The 20,945-nt window shown below is 39.9% G+C and overlaps 1 protein-coding gene and 1 long non-coding RNA gene across 3 annotated transcripts in view; one reads left to right on the top strand and one right to left on the bottom strand.

Annotated features, from left to right (window-relative positions):
* PDE5A (phosphodiesterase 5A) overlaps window positions 1-17,295 on the bottom strand; it is a 104,553-nt gene extending 87,258 nt beyond the window's left edge. The window contains exon 1 of one of the 2 annotated variants that reach the window (XM_048303641.1): window positions 17,212-17,295. The gene's annotated coding sequence lies outside the window, so the exon portion shown is untranslated. The remainder of the gene's footprint in view (window positions 1-17,211) is intronic. The other variant, XM_048303642.1, reaches the window with a different exon arrangement.
* LOC125325957 overlaps window positions 1-20,737 on the top strand; it is a 116,029-nt gene extending 95,292 nt beyond the window's left edge. The window contains exons 5-7 of the long non-coding RNA XR_007203628.1: window positions 17,479-17,544; window positions 19,151-19,256; window positions 20,453-20,737. This is a non-coding gene — a long non-coding RNA (uncharacterized LOC125325957). The remainder of the gene's footprint in view (window positions 1-17,478; window positions 17,545-19,150; window positions 19,257-20,452) is intronic.
* The last annotated feature ends 208 nt before the right edge of the window (window positions 20,738-20,945 follow it).

Raw genomic sequence — 20,945 nt, 5'->3', positions numbered from 1 at the left:
AGGAATATTGTCCACAATGGCTTCAAGTCTTCTTACTGTTTGACACAAGAAGTGTGTTCTCTATACAGGAGTACTTCACCTCTGATGAGCTGTAAAATGGTTTTCCTGAGGAGAATCAGAGCTCAGTTTTACACATTTGAAATGATAATAATTAAAAATATCACACACTGATTGCACTGCAGCAGCATGGAAAATGTGTTCTCTTACAGGGAGCAGCTGTGCATGCTGCTGAGAGCACTTTGCACTTTCAGTACAGGTTAGCTGGATAACGTTAAATGGAAGGTATTTTGATGCAAATTTGTGCTGATTTTACCTTGTAACTGATTCATCAGCTAAAATAATTTTTAAAATGTGTTAATTTTTTAAGTTCACTTTTACAACTTGAGTATATTTGAATAACTCTGAAATAAAACATCTCTGTACACAAAAGAGAACAAAAATATGCTTAGAGCATACCCAGACTTCATTTACTATGCCTGCAACCCAAACTTTTCCTCTGAGCAGAGCTATGTAGCTCCACACAGTCATGTTAATAGGGTCATTAATCTTTCCTGCAGTAATCTCTACCTCTCAGCTTTTACACATTCAGCACCTGGGTCAGATTTGACCTGACAAGTTTGTCCTTGAATCCTATCATTTACAAAGTCCACATTAAAAAAACCCTCGTGTATTATCAGCACTGCTGTGTTTTATCAAATAACTGCCACCAATTCCTGCCTGAAATAGTTCATTTGCAAAGCTGTTTTCACCAAACTGTGGAAACCATCCATCAGTCAAGGGGTTATTTTGGTCCCTTTTTTATAGTGAGAGCAAATGAACTGCAGATGGAGCACTGTTTATACTTTCCCATCATCTCAGAGTGCAGGGAACTGACACTGTGATGTCATTGCAGTGGGGCAGGACACAGAGAATGCAGCAAGACTGGAAATATTTATTTATTGGGTTAAGCCTAGTTTGACTTGTATTATAGAAAGAACACCTAGGGGCTGGAAATGCAAGGTACATGACCTCACTTTTTGTGTAGACCTATAGGGGAGACACCACACGGGGAAAAACAGTTTGATGCATCTACTGATCAAATAGAAAATAGGAAGAATTTGTTCTTAGATTTTATGTAGCTCCGTGTCAGCAAGAACTTTTGGTTGTTTGGGGTGGGGTGTATATCTTTGTTACAGAAATACTGGCCTTTCTGGCTGAGACAGATGAGTTCTGTCTGATTAAGATAAATGGTCCATTCCCACCCTCAGGTGTCTACCCCGTCTTTGGAAGCAGTCATTTACTGACTGGCTTGTGTTGTGTTTGCTTTGTGAAGCAAAGCAACATTAATTCAGAAAAATGGTCATAGATTTTTTCACTTCCTATAGCAGGCTTTATCCATGGATCTGTGCTTGCAGCAGGAATGCTGTAAGTCACACCAATGACTGAGACAGCCATTGGAAAAGCCTGATAACAGAGAGCTGCAGAGCACACAAGCAGTGATAAAACAAACAAATCAAGGTTATGGTATCACAAGAGGAACTTTGTCTACCTGGCCAGAAAAAAATATTCTTTACAGTATTACTTCCTCATTGTCTAGGCAGTGTTTTGCGGTGGTAATTGCAAAAGCTGCGAACAAAGCATGTGAGCCTACTGCAATATTCTCTATTAGGCAAAGATCTCTCCTGCAACTTTTAAGAAGCTTTACATGTAACTCTGCTTTCCTAAGCACAGAGTTCACTTCAGCTAAACCAGTGCCTAGTAGAAATGTGGGAATGAGTTCTGCATATGGCACCCCACATAGCGAGAACAAATGTCCTTTGTTTTTATTTTAATAATGAATTTTCAAGGCATCTATGCTAAATGATTTTGTTCTGACAGTAGTGTTTAGTGCTCAATTTCATTGCTGTCTGTAGGAAAGTGCATTATTATGTGTTTAGTGGTCACTTAAGGCTCACTTAAAGGTTTTATTACAGTATGCTTATTAATAGTGCACAGCTTATTTCTGGAGAGGTTCCGTTCCGCTATTTGTGTTTAACTAATGTTTAAAAAAAAATGTGAAATTTTAAAGATGTTGGTAATATCTCTGAATATTTATGTTGGAAGGGATTTCAGGAAGTGATTTAGTCCCATTCCTCTGCTCCAGGCAGGCTAATGCCGACATTAGAACAGGATGCTCGTCGCCTTTTGCAGTCATATTCTTGGTGTCTGTCTCGAGGTTTTCCAGCCTGTCCAGTGCCTCTCTGTAGGAGCCCCAGGGAAATGTGCTCAGTGCAGCCACTCAGTTCAGCTCCCAGGCAGCCTTCAAAAGGCTTTGGGACCAGTGCTGGATCCCAGGTGCTGTGAGCAGTGATTGTGCATCTGCCAGTGTGTGCTTGAAAGCCTTTTTCGGCACACTTGGCTTTCCTGCATTGAGCCGGTGCTTTAAGGCAAAGGAAAGTAAATGTTCTGTGTGGTTCCAAAGGGAGAACAAACACTGTGGGGTATAATTCCCTAAATTATCAGAAGGGGCAGATATAGGAAGATATTTTGGCAGTCAAAACCAATAATGAACTTGCTTTCTATTCACTCGATCTAGGTTTTTTTATGCTCCTACTTCATCTGTCACTAATATAATGTCTCTTCCCTGAATAGTTAGACTTGTATCAATCCCTCTGGCTGGCAGGAGAATCCTGATTCTCAAGAATACCAAAGTAAATACAACCTGTATCTTCCTCTCTCATATTTTTTTACTTCAGAACTACTCAGTGACTTTCCAGACTTGGAGAAAGTGTAGGTTATCCCGCCCCGTGGGTTTCTCTGGTTTTGCCAAACTGGAGATGTAAACAATTAGAAGAGAATGCAGGAAAATGGGATCATATGAGAAGTCTGTAAGAAAAGTTCCCTTCACTGGGGAATGTCCCATGATAACTGGGACCCTGAGAATCTCTCCTGCCCGGTGGTCAGGAGGAAATGATGAAATACTCCAAGTTGCAAGAATAGGTGATAGCACAATGGCCACTGTGGTGCAGCTACAAACCTGCACAGGGGAGGATTAGCCTGGGTAATTTAAAAGATGTTTTTACCCTCAGGCCAGATTCTAATTTTGGCTAGGCTGAGGTAAATCAGGCATAACTTTACTGACATCAAAAGCCCTGCTCAGCATGATCTAGCTTCATCTCTTAAAACCGAGGTCAAATCCATTAACTTTTCTAGGCAAGTTCTGCCCAAAATGAATGGGTGGAGCAAGGTCAAGCCTATGATTTTATTATTTTCTCTTGGGCACTTGCACAATTTGGTATTCACATCTGGCTTTGTCTTTCAAAGGGCATTTTTTTTTTTTTTTGCATCTGAACTGTCAATTGTCTGGCCACAACTATTCAGCTGCCCAGTTTTGGATGGGGTGGGTTTGGGGTAGGCCAGCTTGAGAAATATAGATGCTAAGGGGTATGTAGTAATTTTAGGATGCTGTAAGAAAGCTTTATTGGATTCTCCCTAGAAGGTTCAGGCTATTATAAAAATGGAGCTCGCTTTTAGCCTGTATCAATTTTCTTCTTGCACTTTAATTTAAAGTTAGTGAGCCATATGCAGAGCAGAGATGAAAATCTCAAAGTAAATGCCTGTGACCTTATTTTGAATAATCTATAACATTTTTCATTGTGATAAAATGTAAGCATCGGGCAACTGCTGAGGTGCAGGTCCCAGTTCAGGTGTTTATGCTTAGCTGCATGTCATTCTTCTTACATTCAACTTACACTGTGATTTCACATTGCTTTAGAAGCAGGGAACTGCTTTAGCAACAAGCTTCGTTAGACATTTCTAGGAAATCGAAAATTAGCTGCGGTTGCAGTTGCTAGTATGGGTGTTTCGTGCATTCCCATGCAATGCCATGGGAAGGGGCTGATCTGCAGGTGGGAGTAAACTTAAAAAATACCCTCCTGAAACTATGCACACCCCAGGAGTCAAGGTGGGCTGTATTAAACATTTTCAGCCACCAGGTGGCAATGAGCTGTGGCGCTGCAGCCGGGGACACGGGAGGACCATCCCCTGCAGTACCTGGGAATTGCATGTGAGAAGCCATATTCCTGTGGAGCCCACGCCTTAGGGCTTCTGATGCATCTCAGCACGCTGGCAGTGACTGCAGTTTTTTCATTCCAGTTGGTGTGAATCAGTTTCCATTCCCTTGGTTGTCTTTTGTCATTTGCCACTTAGCAATGTCACGTTTTAACACTCTCCGTGTCCTTTGGGAAGCAACCACGTTCTGTTATTTCAGAACATGAGCCTGATAATCTACTGAAGTGGTGATGGATGTTTTAAAGAAAATGGCAATTATCATGTGCAGTTATGCTGAGCTTGAAATCTCCTCGAGCCAGTGGATACTGTTACCAGCAATAAGACATAAGAGCATGTGCGGCACTGTGCTCACCCAGCAAAAAGCTGGTAATAGTTTGAGTTCTCAGAAATATTTGCTTCTGGCCTATCCTGAGGTTGTAACTTTTGCAGAGAAAAGTGGTGAAGTTATTCACTAGGATTTTTTCCTATTGAGGCAAGAAAATAACCTTCAAGGACACCAGCAGAGCTCAGCAGCACTTCTCCTAAGTTGCAGTAAGATCAGTATTAGGAATTCCTCATTTCTGGAATGTTCTGGGAACTCTTTATCTGTTTGCAGGAAAGCATTCCTCTGTAGGTGTCACACTTCAACAATGAGCACTTTCATTAGCAGTGGAATACAACTTCAACAGCACTCAGGGCTTCTCAGGCATGTCCTTACATCTGAGAAGAAGCTGCTTCTGAAGCAGCCCCATGTCATGTTCTTCACTTTGAGATCCTGGTGGGGCAATCTGAGCCAGCAGAATTGAGAAATGTTTCTGCAGGAGGTCTAGTGTTTGGTAGTATGTGCTGCAAATGCCTCCGACAAAAATGATACTAGAAAGGAAGTTGCTGTAGCAAAGCCAAACACCACAGACACAAAGCAGTGGTGTTGTAGACACTCATGCCAGTTTAATTTCTTCTGTGTCTATTATGGTATCAGTTTTTAGTTAGATGGCAGTCCTGCAGTTTTCTCCCATTTTCTGCTTATTTTTTTGTGCAACCAAAGTATATCCAGCTAAAGCTTTGACTAAAACACCTTGAGATAATGACACTTGAGCATAATTTCTATATGGCCAGGTTCAGCTCCAATCATCATTTTGTAAGTCCATGCAATAACAATATACTACCTTTGGTAAAGTGGTGTATCTAAAGAGGTAAAGATGAGAAAACCCCCTACAAAGTTCAGAGAGGGCAGGGAATTAAAAAGCCAGGAAAAGACATGGTAACAGTGGAAAGTTTGAATTTCACGTAACACGCAGCAGTCTCAGCGTGCACGTTGCCTGGCCAAGGTAAACCACACAATAAGTTACTGTACAAACAGAGAATCATGAAGTGTATGATCCTTTAATCTTGAGGTGGCATCAGTGTAGCTCTGTTCTAATTACCTTGTTATGGATAGAAGAGGCTAGTGTGGTTCCTATTCCTGAAGAGGCTTGGTAGCTTCTAATTGTTGGAAAATAGGTAAAGACAGTTCTACGGTTTCACAGGCATGCTTAAAATCCAGCTGTCAGGCATATTTCTATTTAGCAATGGTTTGGAAGGTGTTTAAGGGGAACGGCAGTTTAATGGAGCATCTGGATCTCATTGCAGACTTGCCTTTTGTTTTTGTGTTTCTTAATTTATTATTGCGCTTTCCAGCTGGGCTCATAGAGGCACAAAGGAGACAAGACATGGCCCCAGGTCACAAAGCAAATTTGTATTTCAGCTAAAACTTGAAAGTTTTCTTTTGCCTTTTACTTAAAATATTAAATGTAAGAGCTTCCAATACTACTTGATGGTATTTTTACTTGACTCTTGAAGCTTAACTGGTGATTAATGTATTAACATTCCTTGTCTCAAAAACAATTTTTTAAAGATATTATAGAAGGCTTTATTTTTTTTTAGCTTTGTTTTGGTCCACTGATGCTGTTTTGTAGGAATAGTTGCTATCTATTTTTTTATTCAGGAGCATGTTGGGGGTGTGTTTGTGATTTCATGACTCCTGGAGCTCTCTGTAAAATGTGCTGCATGTTATGGGTAATCGATACTTGATTCTTAATATGGAAAAAGAAATAGCAGAACATGCCAGCTATTGACTGCATTATGTTGTTTATCCTGGTTATGTGTCTTCCTGCTGGCTGTTCATCCTCTCAGTATCCATTTTCCAGTTATTTCTGACAAACTTTTGCTTTGGGAAAAAAAAAGCAAAGAGCTGCAGTCACATCCACGTTCTGATCGTTGCCTGCTGTATTCCTCCCTCACAGGACTCAAGTTTGTTGTCCTCCTACTCTGTTAAACTGTGCCAAAATACAGGATGTAATTGAAAAATAATGTATTGGTCCTCCTGTAAGGAAATAAGGAAATCCAAAAGGAAATTCCACTTGTAAGTCTCTTCAATTCTGCTAAGGCACACTGTGTATTTGGTTGTCTGCTTGGAGAGGAAAACTGAAGCTCCACTGCTTAGTTAAAAGTGTGTGTAACCTTGGCTGTGCTGGCTGTTTACTACTTAGGTAAATTCTTGCCATTTCTGATAGCTGTCCTTGGGACTGCTGTGTAATGCAGCCAAATCATTTCCATTGGCGTGAAGTGGAAAGACAAGAAATTTATCCCAAGGTTTAACCTGAATGAGATACACAGTTTTACAAGAGATTAAAGAGGGCTCTTGAGACAGTAAATAGAAATACTCCCAGAAGCAGCCATTTGGGTGTCAGATCCTTAGATTTATATTCATGCTCACAGATCTAATTACTGCTGGTGAACTGGAAATATCTATATCGGCTCCACTCTTCCCTAACGTGCTGCTGATCACAGCTGTATAAAGCCAGTGAGTGGAAAATCAGAAAGTGCTCGTCAAACCTCAAACACTGGTCCAATTTCTTTTTGTTCATGATCCCTGCAGAAAAAGTCTGGGTTGATTCCAGTTACTTTTTATCACATCAATGAAATGGGGTAATTTCTCTGTGTTTTGCAAATTACAGCAGCCACATGGATGTTTTATCAGAGGAGCTGTTCTTCCAGCTAGGACCATTGGAATACTTTCTGCATCCTTTCCTCCTACCTCACCCTTGAACTGCTCCTGTGCTCAAGTAGTGTGGAGGTAAAGCTAAAAGCCTACAGGAGCACAAGGGAGACTCCTGAGAGCTGTGGATTTTTTCCACTGAATTGGTGACAAACCCTGAAAGATGGACAGGATCTATTCGTAACAGTGATCCATAATCTGTGGTTCTCATACATGGAGCTGCAAGTAGGATTGTTCCTTCTCAAATTCCTGCATTTATTCCTGCAGCTCTAAGTATTGCAGTACAATGCCTTGTCCCTGTACATCTTTGCTCTGTTGACTAAAATTCTCATGCCCTCAACACAGATCCAGACATTTCTCACTCACCTGGCAATACTTAGAGCATTGTCAGGATTTGAAACTCTCCACATCATTGGGCAACCATCAGTAAATGCACAAGTTCTCTCTTTGGAGAACTCCTTGAACACTCTTGGAATGGATGTGAGCAATTCTGGCTGTGTCAACCAAGAAGGCAGCAGACAAATGCAGAGAGAAGAGCATTCTAACAAGTGTTGGAAAGTAGCAGGCTGCCAAATGAGAGCATGCAGAGCATAGTGCTTTAAAAAGTGCTGGAATTTGTTACTTTAATCGAATGTCCTGTGTTTTGAAGGTTTTTTTTAAGCTGTGATGGCACTGGAGACAGTAGTGGTGATGAGCTGGAGAGAAACATAACTTGCGTGCAGTCCTCAATCTCAGAAAATTTTGAAACCTGAATCATTTTCTTCTGGGAAAACTTCTAGTGCCAATTATGTTCCAAAAGAATTTCCAAGGCAGCCTGCCCATCCAATTTCTCTTTTTCAAGCTTATAAAATAGCAAGCTGATAGCATGCATCTATCCTTTTGACCCTGTGGAGCATAAGGCAACTGAAAAGTCACCGGGCTGCCCCTGGAAGCTGGGTTATGGATTCTGGCCAAAAGCATGGAAGCTGTAATTGGTGTGGAAGATTTTTCTTCTCTTAATCATGCCTTCATGTTTGAGCTCTTTCCAGTCTTCCCAAAGAACAAGTCATTAGCCACTCCTTTGGAAGCAGAAAGGCTTGAGGCAGCATTGCTTGAGATTGGTTTGACCTTTCAGCTCTGCTTTCCTCTGAGCACTGGATTACTTCTGCTCTATGCAGTTTGGATTATGTAGGGATTCAAGCATCTGAGAGAGGGAGGGAAATGATAATTTTTGGGTCAAGGAATGAGACTTTTGGGGAACCTCTCTCTATTGGCTGGTGTGTTTTTCAGGAAGTTTGTTATCAGAGTAGTTGCTGAATCTACTTGCATGAAAATCTGAGGGGTTTGAATAGGATGTGAGAGTCTGAAAATTCCTTCTGCTAAGGACAGGTCTTACCCTGTGATGTGTGTTGAAGGCCTGTTAACAGCAGAAAATATTTGAGAAAAAAATCAGTATGCAAAAGGAAAGAGTTAAATTATAAAAAAATTTAAAGAAATGGGTTATAATTATCTGATTTGACTATCCAAAAGAAAGAGAACACTGCTTCTTCCAGGCCCCAAAAGAATTTGCAGGACTGACCCCTGAGAGAAGCTGACCCAATATGCATGGAAACAAGAGATTCCTGAAGGAGCTGCCTCTGCCAGAAGAGCTGCTGCAGAGATGTTCCTCTTAAATGAAATAACACCATTTCTGTTGGAATTAAATCTTACTAAAATCACAAATGCTATGGAAAATACTTCAAAACCTACACTGTGCTCTTCTGCATGCAGTTGCTCCAAAATATCCTGAAGAACCAAATGCTGCAGCTTAAAGCTAACAATACCAATTCAATAGGTATATAACATCTTCCAGTGTATGAAAACGAAGGCAGGACAGCTGATTCAATTCACAGAAAATATGGAATTTTCTTAGCATCCTTCAGTGATTGGTTGTCTTACTGATGGTAGGATTTGTTTGATAATATCCAAATGTAAATACCATTTGTACCATGTAACCCTGGGTTACTGTGATTCCCACCCTCCCCCTGGCTGGGGGAATTTGGGTTTGATCTTGAGTAACCGAGACAGAAGTACCAAAGTACAGTAAATCCAACATAATACTTTCTTACCCCAAAATACACATTCCAAAACACTGGAAGAACACAGCATTTTTTTCTGAATTATTTACTCAAAACCTAGATGAAAAATAATACAGTTCAGGAAGCTCATGTGTGATTAAAGGAATGTACTGTGCATACATCTTAATATGCAACATACATATAGTTCCAATTGTATTTGTGCATGGAGTCAGAGGAGAAGAGATTTCTAAAGGCAAAGCAGGAGTTACTCCCAGAAATCAAGAGGGGGGCTGTCTAAAAAGTAACTTTACTGGGATTTTATTTCTACTTTGCATACAAGGCTGTAGTGTGTTGGAATCTCATATGCATTCATGCAATATTTTTCTTTTAAGCATGACTGACATGCTGAGAAAAAGGTTTAATATGGAGTTGGAGCCTAAAAGAGCCACCCTGAATTTAGGGATCCAAGTCCATGGTGTATACTCTGTCCTGGAGCCAGGATAATGTAGGTGAGGAGAGCGAGGCTTGAGCAGAGCCGGTTGTTAGGGGGGTGCTTTGGTGACAAAGTGTCACTGTCCCTCCTGGAGCTGCCAGGCTGTGCTGATGTCACTTACCCTGAATGTGCTGCTCTTCTCTACTTTTTAATCAATTTGAAGGGGTCACTGGCAATGCCCACATCTGTGTAGCTGTTGGGGTGCATGACTTCTATTGAATTGTCTGTCTCCAGCTTGCATTATCAGGTTACTTTTCTTTCAGGGGCCTGCATAAGAGAACAGGCTCAGCCCAGTGCCAATTATAAGAGCAAAGAAAAGCCTTTTTGTTTGGGTTTGCCTTTGATGTGTGTGGAGAGGAAGCGTGCAAACCACACTGCTGGGTTAGCTGACCTCTCCGCGGTGAATTCCAATTGCATTTACTTTTCAAATAGCTATAAAAAGGGAAGGACTTTCAAAGCCATAATTCCAAATTGTTTCCAGCACAAACCCCAAACAGCTGCACTTTGTGCTGGGAAATGCCTTGAAGGCTGAAGGAGGAAGCCTTCCCTCCGGGCCATGTAGATGTTTTACAGCTGTACATACGGCCTTGAGGTTAAAGTGACTCCCTTGGAGATCCCATCCATAGATGGCCAGGCAGTTTTGTGGTTATGAAGGATGACCTTGGCCTGCTGTGCCGAATGCTGCTGTGGAGGGAGGAATGTGATGATGGGAGATCTGCACATCCTCACCTTCCAGGCGCGGCTTTCAGCACCCTCACCTCTCTTTGCACACACTTCCTGCATTCCCGGCCCTCCTAATGCGTACACACAGGTCTGGCCAGCCCAGAGGGAGCTGCCCGGGGCTGGGGAGCAGCACATCCCTGCCCGGCCAAGGTGCTGAGTGCTCCCATTAACTCTATTCGGAAGCACGGGAGCTCTGGGCTGAGACTGTGCTGACACCAAGGCCTTGTTTCTGGTCATTCAAGTAGTGTTTGTTTTGTGTACCTTGGACTTTCTCAAGCAGCTCTGAAAGCCCCAACTCCGACGTCTGCTTTACAATTATCTGACAACTAATTTAATAAAAGCTCTGCAATTAACAGGCTGAATTTGTGCAGCTCGTGCTCTTCAGGGCCTCATCTGAAGGCTTTGCAGTTCTTAATGAGCAGAACTTTGCAGATGCTGCATTGATCTACTAAGCTCTGCTCTAATATTGTTTAAAAGTAATTACCCTCACCATGTTGTTTCTGCTTTGCTATTTCTAAACTATGCAAATTCAGGAAGCTGCCTCTTGCACATGATTATAAATTGCTGGCTGGGGTGAGGTATCTAACAGGCAGCTAAAATATAATAAAATATTAAATGCATTTTCATGTTATGCATGTTCTGTTTAGGTATTATTCACCAGGGACTCTGAATTTGCTTCACAATAATAAACATGAAGGGAAAAAATTCTTTTCTCAGTAATGAGCAGATATGGCAGAAGGGTTTTGGCATATAGTTCTTCCCTTAAAGAACTTTGCCTGAAAGAGGTATGAAGAAAAACTCAATAAAATATTGAGATCTGACCTGTTGCTGATTACATTCGAAAAGCACAGGAGAAAGTCATGGCAGGGATGTAATAGGAGGGAAGAGGAAAGTAGGGTGCCAAGTGTATCCCGTAAAAATTAAAATTTTCTAATTTGTTATTAAGGAGAACAGCAGGTTTTATTAGTGGCATATAAACAACACTGAAACCTGGAAGTGACAATTAACAGCAGCCCATGTCTTGTTAAGTCTGTGATAGAAGGTTATAATTCATATGCCATCTGGACATGGAAATTTTGTTGAAGGCTGCTCTCAACATGAGCTCATCACTTGGTGCAAAATATTCTTCTGCAGGAACATGTCTCAAAGAACAGCAAGAGAACTGAGGGGCAACAATTTTCAGGATAAGAATCAATAAATTCTGTGAAGGAAGGAAATTACTTTATTTTCACCTTTGACTTACTAATATTATTCTGGATTCAAAAGTTTCACTTAGATCCTGAAGTCTGAGTGCTCTCTTGTTTCTTCCTGACTGGGACTGGTGATCTGTTTAGGCTGTGCCATGTGCCACAGACAAAAGTCCTGCCACAGACTTTACCTACAAAATTTATTCTGAATACCTGGCAGGAAACTGAAAATGGAAGAAAAAAAACCTAAAAATAAAATATTACAGATATCTTGATGGAATCTACCAGCTCATCTGACACATAAGGAAAGATGGGAAAACTTGTTATATTTATGCTAGTGAAATAGAAGACAGGTGATGTGTCATACATATTACATAACTGAAGGTAAATGCTAGTGAGAAGAGATTATTTAACTGATAACATTGGCACACCAAAAAAATTCATGGTGACTAAAAGCCACTTTAGATTTTAAGTAGGAGAGGCCATTAATTTTTAAAGCAGGGGAAGCCCAGAGCCTTGTAGAAGTTTAGCCTCAGGAATTGTCTGAAGGAAATCAGTTTAATTTAGCTTTTAACACAGAGAAAATGCATATGAACATGGCAGCAGCAATTAAACTTTCAAGAGGGCTTCCAAGCAAAACTGAAATCACAGATGATGAGCTCAGTTTGTTAAACATAGCACGTTACTTACAGAAATGTTAACGTAAGTCATGGACCCGAAGTAATCCAATGTGGATGTCAATTATTTGAGCATTCTGTAATTAAACCCAGATTTTCTGATAGCTGTGGCTGTCTCCACATTGTTTTGAAGTGTTTGACCTTGAATAATATTTGCTGCACTAAATGGCCACGGCCACTATCACTCACAACATATTTTGGATTTGTGGAAAGATGAGCTCACCAAGGGCACACAGAACCCACAGCCTGATCCACAGACAGTGACTGATGTCAGCCCAGACAAACTGATTTTCATATATCCTGAAAATGCTCCCTTATGCTTATATGTACATTCAGAGATGTTTTTGACAAAGTAAGTCATCAGTTTTCCTGCTCTCACCAGTCATCTTTACAGTGGCACTTCCCAAAGATGTGTTCTCAGCTGAGATACACACCATTAGTCATGTTGTTGATTCAGCCAGGCTTCTCAAAGCCTGGCCTATGTCTCCTATCAGTTTCTTCCTTGTGTATCCTTTTCTTTGAAATATTGCTGATCCAGCTCTGTATTAATTCTGTGGACATAGAATATATTTCATACTAACATACACATTTGCTTGTTTTGCTAAAGACCCTCAGGAATAATCTTTACCTTTTAAAAAATGCTGCATTAAAATTGTAGTTGCCACTGAAAACACTGGGACTCTCCTAACAGACCATTCAGTTATACGACATTACAATACTACAGGATCCTCCCCTTAACCTGGAAATTATGATAAAAAACCCAGTTCAAGATGAGACTCACTACTGCACCAGATCCATAGTGTTGTTTTTAGAATAAAAAACTCTTAAAATCAGAGCTGCGGACCTCAAAGTCAGTGAAACCACTCTTGAAGATTTAGTCATTGCATATATTTGGAACACTGACATTTTTAGACTTATGAGTATTGTGAGAATCACAACTTTAGTTGTGCCTAAATGCAAACCTTATAGAAATATTCCTTACAAACTTGAAGTCATGAGGCAAATTGATTTGGGGTTGGGAAGACATAATTCTGTGTGGGATTCTGTTTGGTTTTCTTTTTAAAAACAGTGTCATCTCAGAAACAAATTTTTCTCTTTAAGCTGTCAAGAAAATGGCAAAATTTATTAAAAATACTATGCTGGTAAAAATACTGTTCTAATATTTTACTCCTCCTTTTTTTTCTGTTATATTCTGTTTTCTATAAAGCACAGTCTGCACAAAGAAATTCAGCTGCAGAAACCATTGTTTGAAGGGGGAAGCTGAGACTTTCTGACAAATTGCAAATAGCTAACATGAAAAAGTACTCCCTCGTATCTTCTCCTGAATGAAAAAGAACACGTTTCTTCTGACATGTGTTCTTGCTATCTGCTGATCTTAGCATTTAAGAATGTTTCAGAATAGGACAGGACTGTATTAAGGGAACTTGGATGAGTAAATCCTCTTGTGGCTCTTTAGGAAGTTATAATCTGCAAAAGGAGTTCACTTGCAAGGAATCTCTTCTACTTAGAAGGCAAAAAGGGAGAATTAAAACCCCCTATTGCACACAGCTTGATATCTGATTTTTCCCCTCATGTGTAGCCAGATTTTTCTGAGGGAAAAACTTTAATGATTATTGCTTTTTTTCCATAGCAGAGCAAGAATTTTTTGAACAGATGCTGACTGATTCTGTTCTGTGCAATTGGACTGGCGGCTCTCGGAGTACTTGTTCAGGGCTGCCAAGTTATGAAATGTTTGAGGTACAAGCAGAGTGTGAATAAAGCTTTTATTGCTCTGAACAAGACATCTCGGCTCAAAATTCCCTTGCTTACATTTGTGTGGATATTAATGACCTGTTAGTTAAATGTGGATATAAAAATGTCAGATGGACTAAAATGGATCAAATCATATTTCTTCTTAGTTTTGCCTTTTAAATGTTTTATGGTTACTATCACTGGGCTTCCCTCCTCTTCTCGTGTTTTGTGTTTACTGGCTGTTACATGGTCACCTTTTAAAATACAAATACAGCCACAAATCAGAGGCTGCTTTTATTGTCATTTATATCAACAGAGTTGTTGTTTCTGCTTTCTAGATGAGGGAAAAGTTTCTAAATGGGGAGAGTGAAGAACTCCTTATATTCTCCTTTATATTTGAGATGATATCTCTGAAAAATAGCAGGTTTCTCAGGGTCTAAAATCTTTCAGATATGCTAGGAGAAGCTTCAATTAATCCTCTTTAAGTCTGTCTCAAGTTTTTAAATACTACAGTTGTATTTTCAAATTCTAGATTTTACCTTTATGTTTGCCAGTCTTTCATTTTTCTAAAGAAAGTTTTATCATTTAATCGGATAATGATTAAAAAATTAGTGATTGACCAATTTTTAAATTTTCCTCTATTCTTTTTCTCTTATCTCAATGTGGTTTTGTAAGTGAAGACAAATAGGAAAGGCAAATATGGAAGCATTTTGTGTTTCAGAAAAGAAAATTGATGTGTTTAAATACATTGAAAGAGAAAATGAAGTTTCACTATTTTATATAAAATGACTGTATCATTTTCAACCAGACCTGGCTACTAATACTTATTCATGATATTACATAAGTAATTACACAGCATTTCAGGAATGATAACTAATGCTAGAACTTGAGCAGTAAATTCAAAGGTTGCTCCCTTTCTGGTGCTGCAGCACAAGTCTGGTCTGGACAAGATCCTAGGCAGTAATGCTGAGCAAGGAAAGTGTTACAACAGCATCGTATCTTGCTCTTCTCGTCACTACAGATTCCAAAGGCTGTAAAATTCTCCCGTGTTCTGATCCTTCTCGTAATATTGTTGTGTGATACTCTAATGGTGCAAGAGTTGTGTCAGCACCCTGTGAGCCAATATCTGGAAACCATTAATGCTTCATGGAGCACAGGATGGCACAGACACAACTGATGCATCTGGAAAGAGCAAAACCTCTCTGTTGTGCCCTGGTAGGGTGAGTGGCTGCCAGGGGAAGGCTGGGAATCTCTCAGGATCCTTCAGACAGACTTCTGGCATATATACAACAGCTGAACCTATAGTATGACCAGGAACCTAAATGCTCCGAAATGTGAAAATGCTTCTAAATGTGAAAAAACCTAATGTGAAAAGGATGTGGAATATTGCTCTCAAGGTTTGTGTTTAGTTACAGTCTGTTAGTGACAGTTCAGTGTGTAAAAAGTGACAGCTACATCTGTGTAGATAAATTTTCCATCTGAAACAGATCCGAACCCAGATATTTGGAACCTAATTGCATATCTTTTGTCTGATTTGTTCATGTGCACAGTGGCTCCGTGGCACACGGCAGCAATAACAGGTAGGATATCTTGTTACGTGACATGAATGATACTGGAGCATTTTTCCGTGCTGACATGATTCACCTGCTCAAACTTAAAGAGGTCACTTAGCAGGGCAACCTTATTCTTCATCTCTCCTTTATTCTCTTGTAGTGGTACCTTCAATTCATTATTCAGCTCCAGTTCAAACCTGAATATTTTAAATGCGCATCTTGTGGGACAATTTATGCGAGACCAGTTGTGTCTGATTATTACATATTTTCCACAGAACCTAGGAAAGCTCACTCTGAAAGTCAAGAAGAACTGTAGCTTTTCATTACTACTTTTTCTGGAAACTTTCTTTGTTTTATTCATATTATAACTGGCAACTCTTATCAAGCTCCCTTGACTTTCATGGTTCTGCTAAGAGCTGGGACTGTTCAGGCTGGAGAAAAGTGCAGAAGACACAAGTAGAAGTGATGCTGTCTTTTTGTTTTATTTTTTTTTTCCAGAATGCCTGCAGCTATGATTTTCCAGTCAGTGAAGATTTTTGCCCCAAAGGAATGGAGAGTAAGCAGATGCTCAGAGAACAAGTGATAAGGATCTAGGAAGATATTAAGACCTGCAGCTCATGACAAACTAAAATCTTTTGCAAACAGAATTACAATTAGCTGCTTAGCTGTGTTCTGATGGGATTTCTGAAGACTCAGAGAATTCATGGTGGTTCAGAAAGAGAACTTTAACTTTGCCTAATATGCCTCGTGTTCTGTCAGCTATGCAGAGGCAATGGAAAACATTTGTCAAAACAGATGGCAGGTTTAGCCCCCTGCCACTGAATGCAAATGGGAAGTTCAAGGTCCAGTTACTGTTTGTTGAGCCAAGAAACATTTGGAAACTTAGTTTAGCATTGAATAGACCCCAAAGAATACACTGTTACAATTCCAGGACTCCGTGGCTATGGCCAAACTCAGAATGCTGTGAACAGTCGTTTCACAGCTTATGCTTCCAGCCAGGACGAAGAACTGCTGAGGTGCACAAAACCTGAGATGGAGCAGCTAACAAGGTTTTCAGGATTTTTGAGAAGACATCTTCAACAGCTGCTTCAGCCCAGCAGAACGTTTCTTTGCGCAGTGCTTCCTGATAATCTATTATGCCACTCAGTTGCTTTTCATACACTAAAATAAATATTATCTTAAAAGCAATCATGTGCATAAAATATACAAGGAGACTGACTGTGAAAATCTCTGTTTTTCCTATTAAATCATACTGGCATGTTACACTGAAGTAAGTTTCACAGAATCTCTAGGTAAATTGTGGAAATTATGATCTGTGTAGCTGAAAGGTTTCAGTTGCTGGTGGCATAACTACCAAAAGCAAAACAAAGTCACAGAGATGTTTTACATGCATCCAGTGAAAGAGATGCTGGGATAATTTGTGCTGATTAATAATGAAAAAGATTCTTGCTGTGATTTAAACCATTTACTGTTAAATGAGCAGAGGTTACCTGCCTGAATTTGGAATGAGAACATAGAGAAAGCTCCTAGGAAGTGTTTGTGATAGTGATCAGTGCTTTATACAGACCCTAATGAAGATCCTAGCTATTCAATCATATAATAGATTAGAAAGGTAGTTTTTTCCTGTGGAATGGGTACTCACTGCAGTACAGTAAGTGCAAGGTTAAACTGCACTATGTCTGTCTCTACCTTTGCGTCCCTTGCCCGTACATCAGGAATTAAGCATCGAAGACCAGAAGTGTAGCACTGTTGAAAACACAACTGACCTCTCAGTCTTGCACAAGTCTTGACAAGTGCCTGTCACCAGGTTCAGAGTATTTCTTCCCAGTCGAGTCTTGCTGAGCTCCCTTCTTCCTTCTACACACTGCAGAAAATGTACAGCCATAATTTAAAGTCAGAAGCAAGGGCTAAAAGATAACTTTTGTGGCTGATAATTGTCAGACTACCCATATTTGTTCTCCACAGCCTCACATTAATGACTTCCTAAGGATTAGTTAAGGCTACCTGACCTACTTCACTTTTTTTCCTTCTAGAATTTCATGAACCTATGGGATGGATGTCATGAGTGAAGACCAAGGTGCTGTTAACTATATGTTAAGGTAAGCTGCTAAACACCAGGTGTTATTACTTTTTTCTTTGTTTAGACTTGTAAAGAAACATTGATTTGCGTTACACACTGAGTAACTTGCCAGTGAGTATTAAACAATGGCAGGAACCTAATTTTTATACCAGTAGTTTCAGACTGGACCTAAAGACCAAATTAAATAACTAAAATCCAGTTAATCTTTTAAAGATGTGCAATTCTTCCTCTTCAAAACCCTTGTGATCTTTATGCAACAAATTTGGCCAATATGTCACCATTGCTTCCCACAAATCAGAACTGGGAAATCTGTGAAAAAAGCTGTTAAGTGTTCCCTTAGGATTTAGGCACTGATGATCAACGCAACAGCAACAGGCAGATGTTAACACACCTCAGTTGGCAGAAAAATTCAATTTTTAGAAGGCTGTGTGTTCCAAATAACTGTGGCAGACGTACAGTGAAGCCCCCAGAGCTGCAGGAGCTAATCACTAACACTGAGGGTCTTGGATCTTCCCGACAGGTAACAGCTTGCTGTAGTGGCTGTCTCCAGAGGGTGGCTGTTATTTGGAAGCAACACATTTCAGTGCCTCTTTTTTTGACAGTACCTGGAATTAATTTAGTCTACTGTTGTCTAAATATCTCTGTGGACAAGGATCTATCTTGAAGGAAATGGCTGCAGAGATCCAAATTGAGTGGTGAAGAATTGTGGTTGCCAAATTTGTTTACATAGATGGGTTTTTTAGCTGAGACTTTCACTGTGTGGTTTGACACTAAAAGAAGTCATTCCTGGACTGAAGTACCGGGAAACAGCATAAGGGAATAAAAATGGATTTACAGACCTAGAAAACAACTCTTTTAACTGTACCCATCATTTTAAATAGAAAAAAAAATCATTAAGTGAATTGCATTTTCCCATGTCTGAATAAGGAACAAGGTATTTTTTGTCAGGTTTGTGAATATGTTCAGTACTGTGCAAAGGAAAGAAATGCTCTTTTCCCTTAATACTTCTATAAACCTAGGTTCTGCCACTTTAATCTACCAGTGACAGTAATACAGCATTTTATTTCCTGATTTGTTGTGACTATTAAACCTATGAGCTTAGATAATTTTGTTAAAGCACAATTAAAATTTAACAACTTGCCTAGTTATCCTCCTAGTCAAATTTGTCCTCATTTGAAAGGGCTCTTTTCTAATTTTGACTTATTAAATTCCATGAGAAAGATCAAAGGTGCCCTCCTGTTCCTTATTACAGAGGATCAATGGATCAGATAATTCAAGGTTTGATAAAATATCTCAGTGAATTCAGCTGTACTCACTAATTATGATATTATTAGGCCATTTTAGAGTAAAACTCCCAATTCTTTTGTAAACAGCATCAATACATGCTTAGCAAGTACCTCTTTGCTGTGGAACATGGTTCTGTTTTTGTTTCAAATTTGAAAATGTACCGTGTCATTTTCAGTTGCTAAGCCATATGATTTACTGACTGTTCTTGATGGATTGTATTGGCATCCCATCAGGACTGCGTTCTAGCCTTCCTCCCTAAAATACAGGCAGTTCTAAGAAAGCAGCACTATTCTTGTGAAAACAGCATTTATATATTTCTCTTGCATGTTTATCCTCAGCATCATCTTACTGGGAACATGCTTAACCTGCCAAAAGCTCTTCTGAACTCTGACTGCAAACCATTCCAAAGTCCAAATTTCTCATGCAAATGCCATATGACCTCAGGTAGGTAGAGGACTCCAGGTTCTCTAAGCACGTTATCTGCAACCAACTTTACAGTTTTCTGAGCCTTTTGGCTGCTGCATATTCAAAGCACTGTTTACTTGTTGCCCTTGTCATCTAGTCAGACTACATAACTTTGATCCAGGCAGTTTGCTTTCAGTCTTACCTCGGTATTCACAACCTCATCGTGCTGAGAAGTCTTACCCAGGCGCCTTATCCTGAAAACCTGGGGCTTTTTGTTTGTTTGATTAATTCCCATGGCTTGCAAGCGATCCAGCTTTTGTTCAGCCGCTGTTCTGAAGGCTGGTGCATGGCTCTGCACGGCTTGGGCTTTCCTTAATCAACATATGGACTATAATATATTGTTTGTTTTGAGTCTGATGTCATGGGAAAAAGTGTTGCTTCAGTCAGTATGGAAACTTGCCCAGATACGTTTGAGTTGTTTCTTCCTTGACTGTAGTATCTGCTTGAAACGTTTCACTTGCCTTCTAATGGTTATTCCTGCTCATCCACAGGCTGTTTCCAGTCCAAATATAGTGCTACATGATTGAAAAAATCCAAGAAGCAGTTCTCTTTTTGGCACATGTTTAACAATCCCAGCTAAATGCCTTCTGAAAGGCCATGGTCCAGTTTGTCATAGAAGGTCACAGGCTTGCTGAGGCTGTCCCTCCGGACATTTCAGCGACTTCTGTGTCTGCACAGCTACAAAAACTCTGCTGAAATCTGGAATGTTTTTCAAACCCTTTCTTCCCCTCCCTCCGAAGTTGCTGTGAGGAAGCAGTGACCGAGGGTATCCTTGTGAATCTCCTGTTGACCCTCAATTTGGAATGTGCAGCCAGTTCAGGGCTGCATCGGGGTCCTGTGTTTGGGGTTTGTTTTTTGTACTGAGGGAGCCTTTTAGATGATGTTTGGAAATTACTTTAAAAGAACAGCTAAAGTGATTTTATTTGCTTGTCTGCATAACTAAAGGATATTAGTCAGGGCAAACTAATGTAACTCCACTGATATTAATAGAGCTGAGTTAGAACAACTGGAGAATAAGCCCTTAAATTCTAGGGAAATTATTGTTGTGCAGGCAGAGTTTCAAAGGCTCTAATGCTGTCTAATAGTGTTAGGAGTCTCTAATACCCAACTAATTCCTAATTAGCTTTTCCTTCCCTGTCAACTCCTCTGTTATGCCATTTTTGTTGATGTCATAGTTTTGCTGTAAGAAAACAAGAACTCTGTTGGAGATAAACCTGCCCTGAGCTGTGCCTTCAGACGTGTAGTACATGCCCAGGACAAGAGGCTCAGCAGGCTCCAGTGCTTGCACACTCCTCCTGAAACACTCAGAAAATCAAAATGTAAGTGTTTCGGCTTTGTAAGTAGCAACTGGGATTTTTCTGTTACTCCTAACATAGCTGATTAGGAATGGCTTTTCCTGGGGACAAAGATACCATTCTAACTTGAGGATTGTCTCACTGCCAGAATTCAAGCTCCTCTTATAAATCACTATGGCTCTTCAGAAAACAGATGAAAAATATGAATGTTGGCAAAACCACCCTTCATTAAATTTGTTCCAAAAATGGCTGAACTATTTTCTACCAAATGTAAAAAAAAATAAATAAATAAAACTTACCAAGTCAAAGAAGAAGAAATTTCCACCTGGATGCTTGAAGTTTGGCTTTATAACTTTTCACACACTATGGAGTT

The sequence above is a fragment of the Corvus hawaiiensis genome, chromosome 5 (genome assembly GCF_020740725.1).
Source record: "Corvus hawaiiensis isolate bCorHaw1 chromosome 5, bCorHaw1.pri.cur, whole genome shotgun sequence".
In the NCBI taxonomy this organism is placed as follows: Eukaryota; Metazoa; Chordata; class Aves; order Passeriformes; family Corvidae; genus Corvus; species Corvus hawaiiensis.
This window is presented reverse-complemented; position numbering and strand designations above follow the sequence as displayed.